Source organism: Phacochoerus africanus, chromosome 2 (assembly GCF_016906955.1).
Source record: "Phacochoerus africanus isolate WHEZ1 chromosome 2, ROS_Pafr_v1, whole genome shotgun sequence".
In the NCBI taxonomy this organism is placed as follows: domain Eukaryota; kingdom Metazoa; phylum Chordata; class Mammalia; order Artiodactyla; family Suidae; genus Phacochoerus; species Phacochoerus africanus.
The window spans coordinates 222753928-222765946 of NC_062545.1; the positions used below are offsets into that span (position 1 = coordinate 222753928).

The 12019-nt window shown below is 41.3% G+C and overlaps 1 pseudogene; it reads left to right on the top strand.

Annotated features, from left to right (window-relative positions):
* The first annotated feature begins 10785 nt into the window (after nucleotides 1–10785).
* LOC125121284 (GTP-binding nuclear protein Ran-like) lies at nucleotides 10786–11726 on the top strand (annotated as a pseudogene).
* The last annotated feature ends 293 nt before the right edge of the window (nucleotides 11727–12019 follow it).

Below are 12019 nucleotides of genomic sequence, written 5' to 3' on the forward strand. Positions count from 1 at the left end.
CCTCATCACAGGGAAGGAAAGTGTCTCTTCTACACCCAGCAAGTGCAGACACATATGGGGTCCTCAAGAAATGCCAGACTGGTTGGCATCATTTTTCCATCCAAGTGAGGTTGGTTGTGCATTGCAACTGGGGAGCTGCACTTAGGTGAATTGGTACTTTGTCTCTGTACAACATTTGTTCCAGAAGCTCTTTTACTAGGTTACAAACTCACCTTCCAAATATGCATTCTTTTAAAAGTAAATGTTTCTTATATTTGACAAACAATTCATGTGAACTTAAAAAAAAAAATCTCTGGGCATATTCTTTGAGAAAAATCTGATTTGGAGTTCCCACTGTGATACAACAGCATCAGCGGCATCTCTGCAGCCCCGGGATGCAGGTTCAATCCCTGGCCCAGCACAGTGGGTCAAAGAATCCAGCACTGCCACAGCTAGGGTGTAGGTTGCAACTATGGCTCAGATCTGATCCCTGCCTCTGGAACTCCATATCATCCAGCCAAGAAAGAAAAAAAAAAATCTGACTTAAACTAGTTGTGTCTTATTTTAACTCTCTGAAAATGCTGTTGCAAATGTATTTTCTCCCTCACAGGCATATTATTTCTCTTCATTGGTAAGGGTTATCCATCCTATATAACAAACAATGTGGTCAACATCCCTTTTCTCTTTGAGCAATTTAAAAAGTCAATGCAGGGAGCTCCCATCGTGGCTCAGTGGTTAACGAACCCAACTTGTATCCATGAGGACATGGGTTCAATCCCTGGCCTCACACAGTTAAGGTTAAGGATTAAGGATCTGGCATTGCCATGAGCTGTGGTGTAGATCAAAAATGCTTCTCAAATCCCTCATTGCAGTGGCTATGGCCTAGGATGGCAACTATAGCTCCAATTCAACCCCTAGCCTGGGAACTTCCATATCCTGCAGGTGCAGCCCTAAAAAGCCAAAATAAATAAATAAATAAATAAATAAATAAATAAATAAATAAATAAAAAGTCAGTGCAACAGCCTCTAAAAGACTGTTGGGTTTTTTTGTTTTTTTTTTTTTAGATGTTTTTAAATGTTGCTAGTGGACCTTACGTTGAAGTTTCCCTTTTCCATGATTTGAAATGCAACAATGGAATTATTGTTGAAAAAGTCAGTTTCTCCCCAAAATACAGGCAAAACACCACTTGTTCATTTCCTTTTCCTTCTCAATGCTGTCTGACCAAGCTTGTTCATGTTTCAGAGAAAAACAAGATGTTTTTGGAAGTTTGCTCTGTAAACAGCACTTTGTGAACAACTTTTTAAAAAGTGATGTCTATCCATAAACACCTCCTCTGTGATTGCAACAGGGGTCACTGGTTGTAAACAGTTTACAGTCAATTACTCGATCAACAGTCATTGAAATAAAAAGTATTGAGGGTTCTCTTTGTGTTTCTACATTCCATGCACTCCTCCCTTTCCCAGCAGAAAAAGACCTTTTAACCAACTGCAGAAGGACTTGTTCACAAATGTTTCTAATTCAGTTAAACATCTTGATAGGAAAAATCATAAATTATATGTATAGGCCTGTCAGTACAAGTTTCAACAGGAGTAACATGAGTTCAGTTTGGAATAAAATGAAAACTTCAGACCAATTTTTGAACTTGCTACCTTGAGATTTAATCTAAAGCCCAACTGTGTAGAAAGATAAGGCAAAATTCTTGTCCTCTTGGATAAAAACCTACCACTGAGAAAGAAGCTTAAGGTGCCTCGAATCTATTCTCTACACTCTTCTGGGAGTTGGAAGGAAAATATGCCAAAGCATAAAATTGTTAAGGTAGAAAACCAGACCTAGCAAGACCTTTGGTGTACTTAAATACCCACTAAATTACCTGAGTTCAAGCTCAGCTTCCACTGAAGGAGTCCTGTGGATTTTCCTCATCCTGGGTAATTAGTAAAGGGTCTCCTAAGGGCAACAGTGTGTGACCCTAGTAGACACTAAAAATCAAAGAGAGTAAAGGAGAAGCTAGATTAGAGCCCATGACCTTGAATATTAACTACTTTTAATACATACTTTTAAAAGTTTATTTGCACCTCTAAAGCAGCATTGTCAGCTTATAGGAACCTCCCTCTTTGTTGTGGTATTGTCTAGAAAGAAAAGGAACATGTTAACAACTATTTCTAAAGAGTAAATTTGAGTGACTAGAAAATCAATGCAATACAGAAAAACAGAAAATATATGCTTTTCCTTAGTGCACGTACATGTGTACATGTGTATTTTGCTTCTTTTGCTTATGCATGTAGTGAAAAAGATTTCCTTCAACTCCTCATTCCCAGAGAATAATCCTATACTCCATGAAATGTTCTTTGTTTTGGGGGGGCTTTTGAGGGGGGGGGGGCAGTTTGGCCATGCCCACAATATATGGAAGTTCCTGGACCAGGGATCAAACCCATACCACAGCAGCAACTCAAGCCCCTGCAATGACAGCTGGATCCTTAACGATCATCAACATGAGAGAACTCCAATTTTTTTGGTTTTAAGACGTAATACATAAAGAGAAAGGTTTAGACTGACAGGTTATGACTATATTAAAAAAATTTTTCTTCTCTGTTTTCACTTACAAAGAAAATTCTTAGAAATCCTTTGAAGGCCATTAAAAGTATAAAGCTATATAACCAAAAAAAAACCCATTCAGCAAGATTCAATATAATTGGATTTCCCATTGTGGAGCAGTGGGTTAATGATCCAGTTTGTCTCTGTGGCGTTGCTGGTTCAATCCCCACCCCGGAGCAGTGGGTTAAGGATCCTGTGTTGCTGCAGCTGTGACACAGGTCCCAGATGCAACCTGGATTTGATTCCTGGCACAGGAACTTCCAAATGCAGTGGGTATGCACCACACACCCTCCCCCACCCCCCTCAAAAAAAAATTGGAAAAAAAGATTCAATGTAACTGACACCAAGATTTTCTCCTTTCTTAGCAAGAGCATTTTATATTAACTCTGGAAATGTAATCCCATAAATTTAGTGTATTGATAGGGATGACAGTACAGCAAACTTTTAATTTCTTGTCCAGATAACAAAGGAAAATTAAGAGTTCACTGGCATCTAAATTGCAGGGGGTAATTGAAATATACTTTAAAATATCTATTACATCCTTTATGATTCTATTTCTATGACATTCTGAAAAATGTAAAACTGTAAGAACAAAAAACACATCGGTCACAGTCAGGGGCCAGGGAGGGGAAAGGTGACTACCACTAAGGGGATAAGAGGACTTTTGGAGGTGATGGAACAATACTACATCTGGATTGTGGTGGTGGTGAAGTGAATATTTTTGTCAAAACTCATGGAACTATAAACCTATACAATGCATGAAAATTATACCTCCATGAAGCTTTTTTTTTTAATTCAAGTATAGCTGATTTACAGTGTTATGCCAATTTCTGCTATACAGTCTCTCTCTCACACACACACACACACACACACACATTCTTTTTCTCATACTATCTTTCATCATGCTCTATCCCATGAGATTGGATACTGTGCTGTGCAGTAGGACTTCATTGCTTATCCATTAAAAATACCTATTGAGAAAACAATTTGCTGAATAGTTTGAGGACAAAGGATATAAATTTTTAAATTACCCTAATTTTTCAGGCAGATTAGAAACAGTGTTTGCATACAAAGAGTGTGACCCACTGAAATATCAGTGTAAGGAACAAAAGGGTAGATTATTACTGATAGATGCTAATGACAATGCTTTCTTGAAGAAGGACCTCTGCTGACATCCAGTGATTAGGTGATTAATCTATTTTCCCTTTGTATCCTTAAATGGAAGATCATTTCAATTTAAGATACTCTGCAATCAAGTCTAGCTTTTCATCACTTGCCTGAATTAGTGGCATTGTAGTCTAGGCCAGAGGTTGGCAAAATTTTTCTCTAAAGGGCTAGATGGTAAATGTTGCAACTAACCACCAAGGCAGCCATAGGAAATAGTAAATGAATAAGTGGCTGCGTTCTAAGACATCATGCATACTGAATATTACGTAACTGTCATGTGTCACAAAAAAATATTCTTCTTTTGATTCTCTGCAACATTTATAAATGTAAAAATCATTTTTAATTCCAGAGCTATACAAAAACAGGCAGCAGAGCAGACCATTGTTTATCAACACCTGATCTAGGTTATGAGTGATAATTATATGGGCTTCATCTTTGCATAAGTCCCTCCAAAGAGCCACTGATTTAAAGTCTCATAACCATGCCTCTCACACGGAAGCACTTAAATTGTCTTCTCTAAATATAATATAAAAGATGAGGAGCTTCTGGAAATATATGGACCATGAAAAAGAAACTCTGCCTGCAGTAAAAAGAAGGAAAAGAAAACCACTGGATCCACACCTAAAAAAGGTCTTTCAGATTTCCAGACCAAAATGCCTAAGAAAGCAAGTCCAAGCACTCAATTTGTTTCCCCCCACTCCAGTGTGTAAGGGGTTATTGTTACCTGTCTGGCTAATGAATTGCTAATATTAATTTTTTTTCAAAGAGTGGGTTAGACTAACCATAACTTGTGAACTTTTCTATTTTCGGATATACAGGTTGACTTTTTTTTTTTTCTGTTCTCCCATCATGAGGACAGGAATGGGGCACATTTATCTGAAACAGATTTGTGTGATGGAAACATTTCCAGCTGCACAAGCGCTGTAACATCTACACCCAAATTAGCTCATGAGTCAACATATCTCGTTTGGTTATTACATTTATTGCATCAATTATCTACAAATGAAATACAGCTGCGTTGTCAGTCCCCCCCACATCCGAGCATCTGCTTAATGAGCTTGCAAGGTAGGAAAGATCAGGAGCACTTGCTGACAACAAATAAAGAGGAAACCCAATCCTCTTGCTTAGGACAGACACTGCCCAGCTGAAATTCCTTTCATTTATGGGCAATAGTAGTCATATTTTAAGAGACTCTGAGAGGTATTTATCCCAAACATGAGCAGCAGTACGTTCAATTTATTTGCTAAATAGAAATTGGATAAATCTGGCATCCAAATCACAGTCACCACTTTGCCTGTACAGCCCAAGGTCACCTCGGTCACCCCAGTGGGGGAGGAGCGGGAACAAGGCAAGGGGCAAGAACTGCTTTTCCAGCAGAGCAATGCCCACTCTGACGTTTTGACAGGGTCTCTCTAATCTTTTTCACATTTCTTTCTACAGAACAGGATGATGGAACCATATGCTCCCAGTTTCCCTGAAAGTTGGGGGGATTTTTTTTTTTTTTTTTAAGAAAGATAGGTCTGGAGGCCTGCATCTAGGTAGAGTCAGAGCTGGGAATTATCCCCATATTTCTACCAGTTGAAAGAATCTCCAAGGATCTCCCCCATTGCCAGTATATATTTTATAGGCACTGGGTAGACACCTGTTTTCAATCGCACCTTGAGATCAGAGGAGCCCTAGAGGAATGGCCTGCGAGCACAGGCCTGGCTGAGAGCAAAAGGAACAGTTGCCTACCGGGGGCTGTGTTTGCTGTTTGTTTTATAAATGATTTCTGAGCCACGTGTGGGAGAAAGGCTGGCCCAGGCCCTCACTTACCTCATGTGTGTGGAACTCAGGTCTTGCCCTAGGAATGCTAGAGAGGCGGACATTTGTTTAAGCCCCTGGTCAGCCAGGGTCTTCCTCATTGCAAATGGATTTGGGCTCGTAAACTATGGAAGATTAGGTTTAAGCCCTCACAGTAGACCTTGCTGTGCAGATTCCAGGTGACATGAAAGGCAGAGGAGGGGCAGCAGGCCCGCCCATACACCCCCTTCCAGATGTCTGGACTCAGAACCTAGGGTGCAGAGATGGATGGCCAGGGCAGCTGGATCAGGGAGATGCAGTCAGGGCAGTTTCCACCTAAAAGTGGCCACGTGTAAGACACCTCCCCTGCCCAAAAGGAAAATGCACTGGAAAACCAGAACCTTTCATTTCCAGGTAGAGATGAGATGGTCATTAGGGAGTCAAGCCACATCCTCTGGTGGGATCTGACCTTTAAAGCACACTTGAGAAACTCCTCAGCCACCAAGTCTCATAGGACCAGTGAAGAGGATTTACAATACCAATTCCCAGGCTTAAACATCACCTTGATCACTTTCTAGGTCTGTGACAAGGACGAGCCAACATCATGATCTGTAAACCAGTATGCATTGTAATTAATTACTACTACTGATATTCCATCGACATGAAGTTTGAGGGTGCCACTGGAACTAAATTATCCCCTTTTGACAACCAGGCCTCAGCAAGTTAGACTTTGTGTCCTCACATGACATATCCCCTAGTGGGGTTAGCCCATTCTCCTTCCAATTATCCAGACTTTCTGTTACCAAACCCTGGTCTTGACTCTCCCTGCTCCTCACAGCTAAACACAGCTTCTTACCTTCTGTTAGGTAGGCACTATATTGGAAAGACTCAAATAAACCAATTCTGTTCATGTCTGAGAATAAATGCACAAGGCATTTGTAGTAGACCAAGAGGACACTTTAAACCCAGAGAAGTCAGGGACAAAACATAATCAGGAGCTAAATTTGTGTGGTCGAAACAGGTGAACCAGACCACCTTCACCATATCCAGATCATCATTTTATAATCCTTTCAGATTGAAAGGAAGGCTGTATAGTCAACCAGTAGTAGCATCACCGTAAGCATGGCTGAGGTGGCTGGTGCCCTGATATCCCCAAATCCTGAGGTTATAGCAGCAGTGACTGCTCTGCCACCTTCCCTCTGCCCTACTCTTTGAGGTGATTTCAGAACACACTTTAGGTTGGGAGAGGCTATGGGCAATTTTTCCTTCCCCATCCCCATCCCCTTTCCCTCATTTCTCAGCTCCTACCAAGGAAGATCAGGGCCAGAGTCAGGGATGTGCCATTGACTGAATATGTATCCCCTCCCCCCAGATTCATATGTTGAAACCTAACCCCCAATGTGATGGTGTTTGGAGGTAGGCCTTTGAGAGGTGATTAGGTCATGAAGGTGGAACCCTCCTGAATGGGATTAGTTCCCTTATAAAAGAAGATCCAGGGAGATCACAGTTAAAAGACAGCTGTTTATGAACCAGAAAGTGCAACCTCACAAGACCCTGAATCTGCCAGCACCTTGACCTTGGACTGCGAAAAATAAATCTCTGTTGTTTACAAGCTACCTAGTCTATGGTATTTCTGTGATAGCAGCCTGAAAGCACAAAGACAGAATGCAAATGGCAAGGGCCACTAGCATTAGTATCTGCCACCTTTGCCCAAGTTTCCCCCATATTTTTCTTGGCAAAATTTCATTTTTGTTTTGGCAAAAGAGTAAGATCCATGCCTGGAGGTTTAATTAGCTGGGCCATGGCTCAGAGAGAAGTGTGTGATTTGGTTTTCATTGACACCATGTTAAAGTGTTGGTTGATGATAGCCAAATACCCATATGGCTTACATAACTGTTCACAAAGTATTTTGCATGAGTCCCCTGGTGTTTTCCTTCCTATTATCATCATTTTGTAGCATGTAATCTCACTCAATGTCTCTTTAAAAATAAGTTATTTTGGCTCCATTTGATCTGTCATCATGGGGTTGTTTTCATTCTCTCCTCCACACCCAAGCCTACTGAGTCAGTCTCCCTCCCCTGACCCATCTCTCTCTCTCTCTCTCTCTCTCTCTCTCTCTCTCTCTCTCTCTCACACACACACACACACAAACACACACACACACACACACACACACACACACACACAGTGCACTGTGGGCCTGCCCTTCAAAAGCCAAAAACAACAAGATCAAAAAGTCGTAAGTGGAACAGATGTCAAGTGGTCCCCCTGGACTCCTACTTAACCCCTTCCAGAGATCTGGCTGGAAACTGACAAGGAATTGATTTGGTGAGGAAAGCAGAAGGCTTGGTAAACATGACCCCACTCTTCTTATAAATCTCCCAAACGAAGGACAGTGCAATTATTTCCACACAACTGCCATCTGTTCCCAGGGAGATGGACACACAACTGCTGGTCAAAAGGTAATTTTAACTGTAGGCATACTCTGCTAATTGGGGTTGTGTATGATTCAACATAATGAAATTCGATGTTGCAAACTGGAAGTGTTTTGCTTGTTTTGTTTCCTTTAGACCTTCCTCTTTTCCTACTCTAGAACTGTTACCAAAAACCAGGTGTGGGCAAGGTCTGAGTAGAAGTTAAGTAACCAGGGGTCTTTTATCTATCTGACAGAGATATATGGGGAATTTTAAGACCTAGTGATTACAAATGGGCAGGAAATTAGCATGAAGGAACTTTTACATAACTTACCTCTAAACACAGTGGGCATCGCTAATTTATCATATTAGACTGGAGCCATATTGTGTTGGCCTACAACTCTTTCTTTCATATAATGAAAAAAATTGCAAGCCATTCTAAAAGGCCTCAAAGGCATCTTCTCAAATTGCAGCTCTTTCCAAAACTGAGGGAATACTACCCAAGTTGTATATACACAATAAGATGAAAACGGAAATTTTTTTTGAGGGTGCTTGGTTGGAACAAGTTTACAAAATATTGACAGTAGCCAGAATGATCATGTTATTTTCCTGTAATCAGATAACTTTTGACTTCAGTTGAGTGGCCGCTTGGTGAAGGCGCAGCTATGTTTGCAAATCAAACATAGATTGCAACGTAGCATTGGACAACTTTCCAACTCCCTGAACCAAAAGTTCTATGGTCAATTAAATAACCCTCAAAGATGCAAGAAAATTCCTTGCCTTAAAAAAAAAATACTAGAGAAAAGTTGTTTTCCATGTGGCTTTAGATTCATGCTCTTTTTAATCAAAAGCATTTGATGGTCATTAATTACATGTTTGGCAGAAACTCTAGGCTGTTTCAAACACTGTTCTTTGAAATGGAGTATCACGTTCAAGGGCACTGCCAGTCGACAGAGGGTTTTATTGCACTTTTACTTCACCTTTTCCCCAGTGTCAAGTGATTCAGGTTGCAGAGGAGCTGACAAGCATCAGTAATGGAGAGTCTATGAGGGATGATAGACAGTGGGGTTTGTAACTTTCAAAGATGTAGGCTTCCATATTCCAGGGAGCAGGCCCCAGGGACGGGTCTGCTTTCACTTACTTGTGTGTGATTGCTTTGGTCCCAGGGCTCAGTTATGGAGTTTGACATTCTCCAAGGTGCTCCAGAAAGCCATATCCACGTAAAAATTTGCCAAGCAACAACTTAATCATAACCAGGAGATGTAGCCTTGTGTGGTGGGCCACTGTGGGCACCCCATTCCTGAAACTTTGTCTGCTGCCACTATTGTTAGCAGGAGGAAGAAAACCAGCCTGTAAGGGAAGGACTAACAAGAAGAAGCCACAAAGATCCAGGTTCCAAGTGTAACAGGAAGACAGGAACCACCTATACAGGAAGAGCGTAAAAGGAAAGAACAAATCTGACTCCATACTGAATCTGTTTCTTTTAATCTTTGTATTCTATAGCTTTTGCTACAAAGTAATCACTAAGGGGATGTGGCTTACAGCTTAAAGTATAGATAATGGCCCATCTCCAGGAACCATTCCTCCCAGGCCTAAATTTAAGCTGAAATACCTTCCTGTAGCCCACAGGAAGCAGCCCATGACTGGCTGCAGGAAAGAAGAAATTAGCAGATCCCCTCCAGTATTTGCAACAACTTAACTGCTTCTCCTTTACCTACTCACGTTCTCCTCTTTGCTCTTAAAAGAAACTAGCATCCAGGAGTCCCCATCATGGCGCAGTGGAAATGAATCCAACTAGGAGCCATGAGGTTGCGGGTTTGATCCCTGGCCTCTCTTAGTGGGTTAAGGATCCGGCAATGCTGTGACTTGTGGTGTAGCGCACAGATGCGGCTCAGATCTGGTGTTGCTGTGGCTGTAGCCTGGGAACCTACATATGCTGCGGGTGCAGCCCTAAAAAGACAAAGACAAAAAAAAAAAGAAGAAGAAGAAACTAGCATCCAAACCCACTGCAAGATGGTTCCACCATCTTCTCCACTTGCTGGCTTTCAGAATAAAGTCGCTATTACCTGCCCTAACAACCCATCTGTTTATTAGCCTATCATGTGGTGAGCAGTATAAGCTTAGACTACATAACAGGTGGTCTGCAGGGGCGCTATCATCCTAGGTTCTGTCTTAACCAGTCATTTCAAGTTTGGCCAGTCTCTTCTCTTCCCTTAGACTGACTTACGGAACAAAATGGGCATGGCTGATGATTATGGTAACAGCTCCCTGCACCTCCCATTCTTTGTGCCTTTGCTCATGCTCATTATCCCACCTGGAACATCTCCCAATGCTCCCCACAGCTTCCTGCTGGAGTCCCACCCATGTGTCAAGGTCCCAGTTCAAGGCCTATCTCTCCCAAAGAGCTTTCTTAACATCACACTGATGTTATCTGGGGTCTCTTTCTCCAGAGAAGTTATTCTGATATCCACGAGTTCCTGGCACTTATATCCTCCTGTCACTTGTATCTTCATCCTGCCTCACTAGAGCCAGAACACACAACTCAGTCTAGGGAAATACAGTTACATTAAGCATTTAATAATCCTTTAAGACAATATTAAGGATTTAGCAGTTCTTAGGGAGGAATTACATTAAGAAACATGCCACCTTGGATTACCTCCTAGCTCTATGTCCAGCTCTCCCTCCGCTCTTCCTTCTCTCCCTCTGTCCTTCTTACAACAACAAAAAAAAAATCTTGCTTTGTCCTGAGGAGGGTAATTAATTCAGGACACTTGGAAAGTCAGCTCCCATTCACAATGAGGTATTAATAAATTTCTTTTGAAAAAGTAACAGCGCTCAGTCAGACGGGTGCAGAGAAGCTTCTGGAAGTAACATCACGATGGCTGCCCAAGGAGAACTCCAAGTTCAGTTCAAACTTGTATTGGTTGGTGATGGTGGTACTGGGAAAACTACATTCGTGAAACGTCATCTGACTGGTGAATTTGAGAAGTATGTAACCACCGTGGGTGTTGAGGTCCATCCCCTTGTGTTCCATACCAACAGAGGACCTATTAAGTTCAATGGATGGGATACAGCTGGTCAGGAGAAATTTGGTGGACTGAGAGATGGCTATTATATCCAAGCTCAGTTTGCCATTATAATGTTTGATGTAACATCGAGAGTTACTTACAAGAACGTACCTAACTGGCATAGAGATCTGGTGCGAGTGTGTGAAAACATCCCCACTGTGTTGTGTGGCAACAAAGTGGATATTAAGGACAGAAAGGTTAAGGTAAACTCGATTGTCTTCCACTGAAAGAAGAACCTTCAGTGCTACGACATTTCAGCAAAAAGTAACTACAACTTTGAAAAGCCCTTCCTCTGGTTTACTAGGAAACTGTTTGGAGACCCTAACTTAGGGTTTTTCGCCATGCCTACTCTTGACCCACCAGAGGTGGTCATGGACCCAGCCTTGGCAGCACAATATGAGCATGATCTAGAGGTTGCTCAGACAACTGCTCTCCTGGATGAAGATGATGACCTGTGAGAAAACAAAGCTGGAGCCCAGCATCAGAAGTCAAGTTTTATAGGAAACTGTCCTGTGATGTCAGCATGTTTGCCACTTTATTACATAGCTAAGCAGAATATGTGCTTAATCTTTGGGGTGCTGAAGGAGATGAATGGGCTTCGGAGTGAATGTGGCAGTTAAAAAAATATACCTTCATTTTTTGGACCTGCATATTTAGCTGTTTTGGAACACAGTTGTTTCCTTCTTGAGTTTCAAATATAAGACTGCTACAGTCGCATCACAATATTCCGTGGTGAAATCTTGTTTGTTACTATTATTCCCATTCCTTTTCATTTAGAATCAGAATAAAGTTGTATTTCAAATTAAAAAAAAGAAAAGAAAAAGTAACAGTGCTCACCATAAAAAAATTCCTCTAAAAATTAGCAGTTGTGTTGCCTTCAGAATTAACATCATTCCCAAATCTCCATATCATAGGACTTCATGCCATTGTATCTTATATAACATACTTATAGTCTATTTTGCATCTGAGCTTTTTATATGTGTCTTACTCTTCCATTATTTTGAGGAATATTCACT